Genomic DNA, 13588 nt, shown 5'->3' with positions numbered 1-13588 from the left:
CCCTGGGATCATGACCTGAGCCCAAGGCAGACACTTAACCAACTCAGCCACCAAGGTGCCCCTACCCATTTTTTTTTAATTGGTTGCTTTCTTATTATTGAGTTTTGAAACTCCTTTATATATTTTGGTTACAAGTCCTTTGTCAGCTATGTGATTTGCAAGTATTTCAGTAGGTAGCTTGTGTTTTCATCCCCCTAACAGTGTTCTCTGGTTTTTTGGTGAAGTCCAATTTAACAATTTTGGTTTTGCCTTTAAAACTCTTGCTTTTAGTGTTACATGTAAGTAACATTTGCCCAATCCTAGGTCACAAAAATTTTCTTCTTTTCTTTTAGATTTATAGTTTAAGGATTTACATTTAAATCCATGATCTATTTTGAGTTAATTTTTACATATGGTATATGGTATCAAGGTATGGGTCAAAATGTTTTCTTTTCTTTTTTTCTTCCTTCCTCCCTCCCTCCCTTCCTTCCTTCCTTCCTTTCTTCTCCTCATTCTTTTCTTTTCTTTCTTTTCTTTCCTCCCTCCCTTCCTTTGCATATACATTTCAAATTGTTCCAGTACCAGTTATTTAAAAGACTATTCTTTCAACACTTAATTGTATTTGCACTTTTGTCAAAAATTAATTGACCGTATATGTGTGTGTCACTTCTGGAATTTCTGTTTTATTCATTTTTTTGCTCTTTATCCACTTTTCCACCCAGACCATGCTGTCTTGATAACTATAGTTCTAGATGTCCTAAAGTCAAATAATCTATAGGCTACAAACCTTACTATTCTTAAAAGTTGTTTTGGTGGTTCTGGGTCTTTTTATCTACCTGCAAATTCTAGGTTCAGCTTGTCAATTTCCACCAAAAAAAAATCTGCTCAATTTTGATTGAGATTGCTTCAACTCCATAGATCATTTTGGAGGAGAACTGGCCTTTTAACAATAATTAACCTTCAGATCCATGAACATGATATATCTTTTCATTTATTCTAGAATATAGAAACAGAATTGATTTTTTTTTTTTTTTTTGGTGCATTGGTCTTTTATCCTGCAACCTAGTCTACACTCAATAGTTCTGGTTGCTCTTTTGCTCTTTTGTAGATTCCATCACATTCTCTTTTTAAATTTTTCTTTTTTAAGAATTTTTATTTATTTATTTGAGGTTAGGGGACAGAGGGAGAAGCAGACTTCCCACTGAGCAGAGAACCCGAGACCATGACCTGAGCCCAAGCCCCCACCACTCTTTCTATAGAGTTAATCATGTCATAAAAATAAAGACAGTTTTATATCTTCTTTGCAATCTAAGTACCTTCATTTTTTTTTTCTTTTCTTTTCTAGAGCACCCAGTGTAATGTTGAGTAAAAATGGAGAAAGAAAAACATCTTTGCCTTTTTCCTGAGCTTAAACACTAAGCCATTTATAATACAAAGTCATTTAACCTGTATAACAACCATATAAAGTAGATACATTACTAACATTATATTATTGATATTAAACTGATACACAGAGAATTTGTGTCATTGGTCCTAATGAACATTTCTCTCAAAAAATCTTTCACAGCTTAAAATGTAGCTGTAGTTTTTGCCTTGGCATACACTGCTTTATCCTTACTAAAGGTTCATAGGTTTAACACTCAGTTCTTGATTAGGTTGTTAGGCTATGCTACAAAATTCTGTCTGATGAAAATGAAGCTGAAATATGGAAAAGGAGTAGGGAAGAATTGTGCAAAAACATAGAACTAAGGGAAAAAGAGAAGAGAGCTAGAAGGGGGAAGAGGGTTCAGGAAGAGAAGGACGAAGCTTTTGGGGAAGATACAGGAAGACTTTGGTTGGCAAGTGAGATTACTCAAAGGGGAAGCATATCTCCTGCACATTTCCATATTATGAGTGAAAAAGAAATTCTGGAAACCACATGCAAACTGACCTCTTTTAATCATTCTAGAAACAGTGCCTTATTAAGTTCAGTGCTTCTAATAAGTGCCCTAATTTTGGAAAGAGAAAGTATTCATTCTATACTCATAGAGGGGATCAAAGGACCATACCAAAGCCCTAGATCAGACTTCTGTAACCTATGGCATATAGGACAGATTTGTCTTGCCACTTGTTTTATAAATAAAGTTTTATTCAAAACTAAAGCCATGCCCATTTATTTATGTTCTCTGTGGTTGCTTTTATGCCACAATAGTAGAATTAGAGTGGCTGTGAAAGAGACCATATGGCCATCAAGCCTAAAATATTTACTCTCTGGCCCTTTATAGAAAATGTTTGTCAATCTTTGTTGTAGATCACTAAACTGTGCCAAGTTTTGAAAGGAAAAGTATTAAAGCAATTTTCTGAACAACTTGTATTGAAATTAAAAAATCATTTCAGTATTTTTTAGAAGAGTTAGAGCACATATTAACTAGAAACGTGTTTGTTCTCAACTCCACGATTTCACTTGATGTATATGAAGAACCTCATTCTTTCTACTCCTTACCTCGTTGACCTATGCAAGAGCATAAGACTAGATATCCCACACCCTGTTGCTCACCAGTAACTCTTCTATAAATTTAGAAAATTATTGACTAGAAACTTCACCCTTTCTTGATAAACTCAAGAAGTGTTAATATTCTTGGCAAAATTGTTTTTGCACTAATTGCCACATCCATCTGCTCTGTGAGATTGATTAGACTATGAGAGCATTTGTTCTCTCTTATAATCAATGCTTCCTGGCCCAGCAGAGAGCTAGATCTGTCTTATTTCTATCTAGAGAAGGAGACACTACTGACAACTATAAGCTTTTCCTTTGAGGATTTGAGATTAAATTGGCGCTTGGCTTGATGGCCTTTTGGGGAATAATTCAGTCTAGAGAGAATTCTGTTGAAATAAACCAAAGCCACGGGAACTTCAATGACTCCTTCTCACATAGGAAAATTCCACTATTTCACAAAGTGTATTTCTGTAGACCCAATTGTTGGGTACCATGTCCTAAAGAAACATTCTACTGATTACTGGAGAACACAGGAGAAGCAAAGGGCCCTGTCCTCACCTTTCTTAACTCTTCAGCTCCTGAAACCCGCAGAGACTGAGTAATGCCGTCACTGTGTCTAGGGGAGAGCAGCTGCAGAGCTTAATTCTACCTGGATTGGACCCAATGTTTTATTTATTTATTTGTTTATTTATTTACTTAGTGTTAAAAATACACCTATTACAACAGTTTCTAGATAAAAACACGAGGAAAAATATAACAAAGAAAAAACTTATAATAAATGTATATCCAAAAATATCAACAAGCTTCTGCCATTACTGTCCTTCCTATGGACCTTATTGCAACACCATATTGGACAGTTATTCCAGAACATGGGTATGTGTAGTGCAGTGTCCTGCATGAAACAAGCAACTAGATTCTCTAGTTCAAGTGTAAAAAGATACCTTACTCTGAAAACCCACAAAATGCTCTGGAGAGAATTTCATTTAAGAAAATTTTATATTTTCCTTACAATGCGCCAGGTAGTTTGAGTTTAAAATCACCGCTGCCAGAGAGGTTCACTCGAGCAGGAGCTCCCACATGCTTGTCTCTCTAATGGCACTTATGTAATGTTGAGTTTTCAATTTAGAGGGAGTTGAAGTAAATAAAAAAGACTGTTTAGGGAAAATTTTTATGATGTGGTACTTGGACTTTTTGAAGGACTGTAACTTTTGAGATTTTTGGTTTCTTAATTTGTGGTGGTAATCATTTCTTTTGCAAAAAAAAAAAATCGTGATAAATTATCTGAGGACCATTTGTCTTTTTATTATTTTGTGTTGTGTAATGAATAGAAAGCAACTTTATTGAGACTACCATTTAGAAAGCTACTTTATTGAGACTACCTTTTAAAATCTTTTATTTTGTTTTATATATACATGAAATCCCAAACCTGAGACCTTTGAATGTAATCAATGGTTCCCAAATGTTTTGGTCTCAGGAATTCTTTGTACTTGTAAAATTTATTGAGACTCCCACTTCTGGGAAAACTGAGTAGGCATACTTTTCCATATTCCTCTTGTTGTGTACAGTAAAAAACCCTGAAGTCATATGTAAAATAAACACTAGAAGACTCCAGTAGGTGGCAAGAAGGAGGCAGACCAGATAGGGAACTGAGGACCCAAAGAACAACATAGTGGTACCCTCTCTATTCCCCTTTGCCTCATATATCCCAGAGTTGGAGCTGAAGAAGGCAAAAATCCAGAAATGCCATCAGGCATAAGCAAAAGAAGGTCCTGACACCCTGCTCTCTCTAGCCAAAGGAAAAGTAAAGGAGCAGCCAGTAAAACAGAAAACTTGAAACTAGCAGCCTTAATCCATCACAGAAAAACACCTATACCCTAATCCTATCCAGACCAGCAAAGTTAAGTAGAGAGCCTAGATGTCCACTTTCAAGAGACTGTAAACAGGTAGGCTGGTGTCAGAGGAGGTCTAGTGGATAGTCAAAAATTCATCACTGCTCATTGGTGAAAAAGCATTCTTCCATGCCAAAATGGTGTCAGTGGAGGCTATGTGAGGAATAGTAATAAGGTATTCCTACTTCTCCCAGCCAGACAGATATCACTGGAGTTTTAGTGGGGAGTTGGAACTCCACTCCTCACCCAGCAATAATGAGGAGAACCCCTATAGATGTTAATGAAAGCCAAGTGGGGAAGCTGGACTTCTACTCATAGCTGGCAATAGTAAACAGGTGTTGCCTCTTCTCTTGTCAGATCAATGTCAAAAAGAAAAAAAAAAAAAGGTCAGCTAACACAGAGGACTTAAGTAAGATCCAAAGACTCAGTAAAATATCTAAGCCTCAGTTAAAAAAACAAAACACAACAAACAAACAAACAAAAACCAGTTATACAAAAACCCAGAAAATTCTCAAACAGGATGTAAAAAAAGACAACAGATAAAAACACTAAGATTATAGAGATATCAGAATTATCCAACAAAGATTATAAGGCCGTCATTAAAATGATTTAATGAGGGGTGCCTGGGTGGCTCAGTGGGATAAGCCTCTGCTTTCGGCTCAGATCATGGTCTCCGGGTCCTGGGATCAAGCCCCGCATCAGGCTCTCTGCTCAGCGGGGAGCCTGCTTCCCTTTCTCTCTCTCTCTCTGCCTACTTGCAATCTCTGTCTGTCAGATAAATAAATAAATATTTTTAAAAATGCTTTAATGAGCAATTACAAAGAAAAAAAGTAGAAAGTTTCCCCAAAGGTATAGAAGATATAAATAAGAACAAGAGGGAAATGTTAGAACTGAAAGGAACAATAACTGAAATAAAAAACTGAAAGGAGGAGAAAGAAAGAAAGGCTGAAAAAGTAATTGCAATAATGGCCAAAAACTTTCCAAAAGACATAAACCTACAGACTCAATAAGAAGAGCAAACCCCAAATAAGATAAACCTAAAGAAATGCAAGAAACATTATGATCAGACCTCTGAAAACTAAAGACAGAGAAATTATCTTGAAACAGAAGGACAGAAATAATGCCTGACATACAAGGGGAACCATTTTGAAAAAACAGCAGATTTTTTCATCAGAAACCATGTAGACTAAAGAACAATATACTTGAACAATATTTTTCAAGTATAGAAAGAAATGTCAATGCAAGGGTTAATGAGGAGATGGGAAGGAAGTGGGTATAACTATAAAAGGGCATCATGATGGCTCTTTGTGTTGATGGAAACGTTCTGTACCTTCATTGTATCAAAGGCAATGCCCTTTTTGAGATATTGTGCTATAACTCTACCATTGGGAAAAAGCAGGTACAGAGTACATAGATCTCTCTGTATTGTATCTTACAACTGCATATGAATCTATGATTATCTCAAAATAAAAACCTTAGTTAAAAATACATTATTAAATTAAAAATAGAACTACCATAAAATTTAGCTGTTTCTCTTTGGGGTATAAATCTAAAAGAACTGAAAGCAGGGTCTCAAAGAGATATTTTTACATCTCTCTTTGCAGCAACACTATTTGCAATAGCCAGGGGGTTGAAGCAACACAAATTTCCACTAATGGATGAATGGATAAACAAAATTTTTTTTTGAGTTTGGTTCCTCACTGTGAGCTGGGTTCATATTTGATCCATGTGTGTTTATCCTGGGCGGAAAGGGGAGCAGTTACCCAAGACATGTAAAGCTTATGCTTGCCTGCATTAACCAAAGTGGGTCCATGGTTAACCCCAAAATCAAGGAGTGGGAGAATATACGTGGCATTCTCCACATGCACAAACACACACACATGCACATGCACACGCACACAATAGAATATTGTTCAGCCTTTAAAAAGGAAGGAAATCCGGGACGCCTGAGTGGCTCAGTTGGTTAAGCAGCTGCCTTCGGCTCAGGTCATGATCCCAGCGTCCTGGGATCGAGTCCCATATCGGGCTCCTTGCTTCACAGGGAGCCTGCTTCTCCATCTGACTCTGACTTCCACTCTGTCTGCCTGTGCTCGCTCTCGCTCACTCTCTCTGACAAATAAATAAAATCTTTAAAAAAAAAAAATAAAAAAAAAAATAAAAAGGAAGGAAATCCTGTCACATGTTACAGTATGCTAAGTGAAATGAACCAGTCACACACACAAAAATTACTGTACAATTACACTTTTAAATGTATATAAAGTAGTCCAATTCATAGAAACATAAAGTAGAATGGTGGTTATCAGGGATGGGGGAGGGGGAAAGAAGACTTGTTTAATGGGTACAGAGTTCAAGAGGTACAATAAGCAAAGAGTTCTGGAGATCTGATTCACAAAAATGCAAATATACTACTGAATGTACACTTAAAAATGGTTGGGCTGGTAAATTTTATGCTGTACATTTTTCTCCAAAATAAAAAAAAATAGGAAAAAATTAAAATACTTTATAGAAGACCCAAAGAGCTTTTGTTTATGTAGATTGTATCTATTAATACTGAACTGTATTTGGCCTTAAAGCTAAGACCTTTTAAAAATATTTATTTACAAATTCACTAAAATGTCAATTTTAAAGTCATTACCTGTGAACATAAATGATATATTTTTCTTTAAAGTTACCATATGGAGTACCTGGATGGCTCAGTTGGCTATGTGTCCAGCTCTTGATCTCAGCTCAGGTATTGCTCTCAGGGTCATGGGTTCAAGCCCCACACTGGAGTCCACACTGGGCGTGGAGCCTACTTATAAACAAACAAACAAACAAACAAATGGTATATTTGAAAAGAATTATTGAAAATATAGCATTATTTTACATTTTGAAAATATCTTCATATCTTCCTCCTCAGAAGACAACTGGATTATCTACTTCTGCTGTCAATCTTTTGTATTTCATACACTCTGGAAAATTGCACTGAACACTTGTGAAAAAATACAAGAAATTAGTCAGATAATACTGCACTATTGTTATTATAAACATAGTGTCAACTTTGTAGACAGCTTAAAAGATCTCAGGGACTCCCACAGGTTTCCAGATCACAATTTGAGAACCACCAAACAAGACCATTCATCATCCCAGCCAGGACTCTGTGGGAGATTGAGTTATTAGTTACAATTCCTGGTTTTCATGGGGTAAGATTTACATCCACCCCTTTGCTATGGCCAAGTACATTTTCCCACCCCTTGATTTTGGGGTTGGCCATGGACCTGCTTTGGTCAATTCAGGCAAACAGAAGCTTTAAATGTCTTGGGTAGCTGCTTCCCCTTCAGCCCAGGATAAACACACATGGATCAAATCTGAGTCCAGCTCACAGTGAGGAACCAAGCTCAGCCAAACACTCAGACTGAAGCAGAGCCCAGCTGAGCCCACCCTAGATTAGCTGATTTTACAGTGAAACAGCAGACTCATGACCATAAGAATAAATATTTATTGTTAAATGCCACTGAGTTTTTGAGTGGTTTATTATACATTACTGTGATAATGGCTGACTAATTGAAGCCTAAATCTTACTAGTTGAATAAAAGGAACACATGAAAAAAAACAGTTATTCAGTCAGGAGGAAGAGAGAACGAATAGGCAATCTTATTCAAAGAATTGTGACAATTAATCTTGTCTCAAATGAGGTCAGAACAAAAGAAAATTTACTAAAAACACAGCCCAGTATATTTAAAGACAAATTCTCTGGTGAGAGAAACCCTGAAATATTACTGAAGGAGACCAGTAAGAAACTCTTTTTCCTTTCTTTTTTAACAGGTGGCTTCATGGCTCAAGATTGGCAGTCTTGTTTATTGACCCAGGAAAAAGATTCTAAATATTAGACTTTGGGGGGTGGGGGGATGGTGTAGAGGGTATTTGCCCAGAAATTTTCAGTGTCTTAGTGCATTCTCTACTTGATGTTCTATTTGCTGTGTGTTCTTCTTAGACAACTCCATTCAAAAAAATTACCCAACAAGTATTTATTGAATACTTTCTATTTTATTTTGGATTCCCATGAGAGCAAACTCTAAGACATAAATTTGGGTGATGGATTCAGAGGAACCAGGTACAATGAAGCTCAGAATCGCCCTCCTATAGTTGGGAAGACTGAGGTATTTATTTACTAATTCTCACCCCTCATGGGTGCCAAGTTGGCTTTGGGTTTGTCAAATCTCCACCACTGTGGTAGTTATTCATAATATAACTTTATTGGCAAAATTTCAAATAGAGCAGGAAACCCTAGTACTACTTGAATTGTGATGGGGGTGCAACAGATTAATGGACCAAATTCTAGATAACTGCTTACCTGGGAACATTAATGACCCAAGTATTGATGAAGGCCATGGCTTTCATAGAGTGGTCCATAGAGGAATGCTATTGGTGCTTTTTAGAAAGGAAAATTCCTAAATCTCTGAAGGAGACTCTTCTATCAAAAAACGTCAGGAGATGCATTCATATTGAAATTTAAGAGCTATAGATTAGAATGCCCAGTCCCTAAAATAAGATTCTGTTAATAGGAAAAGTATGGCACATTGGTTAAAGAAAATTATTTTTGCTCTTACAAACTACATACTAGAAGCTACTAATTTGCCAATTAAAGCCCCACCCATGCATCACATCATATCTTTTCTTCTGTTCTATTGCCTCCCCCATAACTTCACGGGGTTTTGAAACAGTGTGGTGAACATGCAGGACATCTTATAACTGTTTACAAATAAACCAAGAGTAGAAAAGCCTGCAGTGAGGACAATACTACCATAATATAAATAGAAATCTCTACCAGGACACCCACTTCAAACCTTTATTCCTGAGAATGTTACAGGGTTGCTTGATTATTTTAAAAAATCTTATCCAATCATGAAGGTCCGTTTCCTACTGGCTGAAATGGGTAGAGTAAGGTGGGATGGAATGGGAATTCTAGGCACAAACCAAAGTATATCATCCACATGACTCTAAACAATATTGTCTTCCAATATTAAAATGCTTTTTTCAGGATGCCTGGGTGGTTCAGTCAGTCAAGCATCTGACTTTTGGTTTCAGTTCAGGTCATGAACTCAGGGTGGGGAGATTGAGCCTTGTGTAGGGCTCCACGTTGAGCGTGGAGCCTGCTTTGGGTTTTATCTTTCCCTCTCTCTTTGTCCTTCTCCTCAACTCACACATGTGCTCCCTAAATAAATAAATAAATAAATAAAATCTCTTAAATTTTTCAATGGAAGATAAATATAAAAAACAAGTTCACTTTTATTACAAACATCTTTTTTTAGGAAAGCATCTTTACCCATAGTACTTAGGTATCATAACAACCTGATTTAATCTATTCCAGTATACATATCGACATTTAGAATATTTGTTTCACTGGAATGGAAATTGCTGATTAGACAACAAGTCAAAAATTAAGGAGGACTAAATTGGATAGAAACATAGGTTTACAAAGTGTATCCTTAGAGAAAATGGAATTAAACTAGAAGCTGGTAACAGAAAGATCATGGGAAAATTTCCAAGCACTTAACAAATTAAATAATACACTTTGCAATAATCGATAGGTCAAAGAGGAAATCTCAAGAAACATCAAAAAATATTTTGAAGTGAACAAATACAATATGTCAAATTTTGTAGGAGCAGCTGAAATAGTGTTTGAAGGAAATTTATAGCATTAAGTGTTTATATTAGAAAATAAGGAAGTTCTCAAAGATAAGACCTAAGTTATCACATTTAGAAACTAGAAAAAGAACAATCAAATGAACCAAATTGAGCTGGAGGGAGAAAATAATAAGGAGCAGAAATCAAGGTAATGAAAACAAACAAATAAAAAATAGAGAAAATAAAACCAAATGCTGATTGTTTAAAAATATCAAATTTTTAAAAGTCTAGCAAGAATGACAAAGTAAGGAAAAGACACAATTTACCCATATGAGGAACAAAATAGTTGATATCATCACAAACACAGCAGATGGCAAAAGGATCATAAGAGAAAACTATGAACAGCTCTATGCATATAAATTCTACAACCATGATAAAATAGAGAAATTCCTTAAAATTCACAAACAGCTAAAATTCACCCAAGATGAAATAAACAATCTAAATAGTCCTGTAATTATACAAAAAACTGAATTCAGAGTCAAAAAAATTTCTAAAAATAAATCTCCAAGCCCAGGTGATTTCACTGATTAATTTTACCAAACATTTAAGAATGAATAGTAACAAATATATACAATCATTTCCACAAAATAGATGAGGATACTTCTTAACTCAATTTATGAAACTAACATTCCCATACAAAACAAAAGGCATTAAAATTACAGACCAATTTCTCTGGAGAACATTGACACAAAAATCCTTTTAAAAAGTAGCAAGTTGTATTCATCAATATGCAAAAAGAATAATATGTTGCAAACAAGTGGATTTTATCCAGAGATTGCAACATTGTTTCAACATTTGGCAATCAATCAATGCAATTCACCATATTAGCAATCTAAAGAGGAAAAACCACATGATGGTATGAATACAGAGAAACATTAAAAGAAATCTATTCTCAGCAAACTAGGAACAGAAAATAAGTATTTATCCTGATAAAAGATATCTACAAAAATATCTATAGCTAACATCACACTTAATGTTGAAAGACTGAATGCTTTCCACTTACTAGGAAAAAGGCAAAGATATCAATTCTCATCATCCCTATTCTTTGCAATAAAAAAATAAAAAGAAATAAAAGACATAAAATTTGAAAAGAAAGAGGTTAAACTCTTCCTACTTGCCCATAATATATTTTTTTAATGTAGAAAATTCTAAAGAATCTACCAAAAAACTAGAAACAATAAGTACGTTTAGCAAGGTCACAGGAATCAAAGTGAACAAATAAAAATCAAGGAGATCTCTATAAATAAGCAACATGAAATTGGAAACTAAAATTAAAAAAAAGAAAAGACAGTTTACAATGGTATTATATAGATGGGGTGTTCTGGGTACTCCCTCTTGTAGCAGTCCCGTCACAGGCAATCTGAGCAGAAGACATTGATAGGATAAACCTCTGCTTTGCTTCCTTTCTCCTTTCATCAGATAGTTTTGTTGTTGTTGTTTTCCCATTCATGTTCTTTGAAAGCAGATAACTTTTGGGAGAGCTGAAAAAGCTCAATGGATAAGGTAAACCAGAAGAAATAGAGAGTATTCACTGGCTTTCAATTTTTTTTTTTTTTGAAAATTTTTTTAGAGATAGAGAGAGGAGGGAGAGGAAGAAAGAGAAGCTGAAGCAGGCTCTATGCCCAGGATGGGCTAAATCTCATAACTCTGAGATCATGACCTGCACTGAAATCAAGAGTTGGGTGCATAACCAAATGAGTCACCCAGATGCCCCATAGACAGCATTCACTGGCTTTTTAAAAGTTGGTTATCAAATGACCCAGCCATCTCACTCCTAGATATTCACCCAAGAGAAATGAAAGCATATGTCCACACAAAGACTTATATACAAATCTTCATAGCAGCTTTATTTGTAGTAGCCCTGAGCTTTAAACAGCCTTAATGACCATCAGCCGATGAATGGAAAAATGAACTGTGGCACATCCATGCTATGGAATACAACTCAGCAATAAAAATTGATGAATTATAGATATATAATTACAATGTGGATGAACCATAGAAATATTATACTAAAGAAAAGAAGCCAGATATAAAAGACTACACACTGTTCCATTTATATGTAATTCTAGGACAGGCAAAATCTAAACTACAGTGACAGAAAGCAGATAATTCCCTGAGACAACAGGTTGGGATAATGGAGTATAATGGGGCCTAAGGGGATCTTTTGGGGTGAAGATTGTGTTCTATCAACAAATTTTTCAAAACTCATAGAAATTGTTTCACTTAAAATAGATGCATTTTAATTTATGTAAATTGTGTCTTATTATATTTTTCTTCATTATCTTCTACAATCTGGCTTAGAATCATCTTCTTTTCTTCCTTCCTTCCCTTCCCTTCCCTTTCTTTTTTAACCCAAACGCTTCTCAAGCTGCAAGTGGTTCCACTAATCTTGGAATCATAAGAAAACCAATTTCTTCTGGTCAGCATCCTGAAATATGAGAAATAGTCTGACAGCATGTTGGAACTATCTGGAGTCAACGGTGATGAATACAACAGTCAATAAATTGAAGACATAAATCAGATCTGTACACATATTTTTGAAACAAACTCAAGCTCAGTATAAAAGTGGGGGACAGGTCCTGCAGTGGCACTACTAGTAGAAGGTAAGGCTCTCCAAATCCAAAGACTGTAGATGAAGAGAGGTGTTTTGGAAGCAAAGTTATTTTTTGCCAATGGTGACTATGCTGTTTGAAACATCCTGATAGAACAGATAAAAGTAAGACAGTACTTCCTCTTAATATCAGATCTGGGCTCACCACCAGGATGAGGAAAATGAGAGAGGGGTAATGTCTCTTTGGGGATGTTACGGTTACAAGTATGACTTTTTAGCTCTTGCTTTATACAGTTCTAATGTTTGAAACCTAATTCCTATCTTAGCATGAACTTTATTTGGACCAATGAAGCATTATTCCTTCAGAGAAAAAAACCTCTGCTTGGTTCTGTGGGCCAGTAGACTGTCTCTATTTTTTTAAACATATGGATCAGGGATTCTCCAAAGGACAACCTATTATATAATCAAAACTTCAATCAAAGAAATTTCTTGACATCATTGAAAACAGAAATTAAACTAAAATAAACTTTTTCTTATTTTTCAAGAAATTCTATTTAAAGGCACAGTTTAAACCCTATCTCTCAGTCAACAGTTCACTAAGCAGACATGAACCAGGAAGATTGTACCAGCACCTCTGTGTAGACACCCCAAAGAGTCTGCCCTTTGCAGACAAAACAGATGAGGACCATGGGTCATGACGATAAGATCAATAATATTCTTTTCTAGTGCAGTGGACAAAGCCAAATAGTGGTTGAATGGCCTGGCCAAACATCATGAGGAAGTTGGTGTGAGTGCAAAAGATTTTATATATATATATATATATATATTGGTTACCTGCCCCCATAACATTAAGCTCATGGCTTTGTCTTGAAGCAATAGTCACCAAAAGTTTGAAATGTCTAGTTACTTACATTAGCTACACCCTACCGCAGAATAACCAGAAGTTCAGTGGTCAAAGAAAGACCTAAAAATTAACAGAATGACATTATTTGCTAGACACAGAAATAAAACTGTCATTTCTGTGCA

This window comes from Mustela nivalis (genome assembly GCF_964662115.1).
Source record: "Mustela nivalis genome assembly, chromosome: 1".
NCBI lineage: Eukaryota > Metazoa > Chordata > Mammalia > Carnivora > Mustelidae > Mustela > Mustela nivalis.
This window is presented reverse-complemented; position numbering follows the sequence as displayed.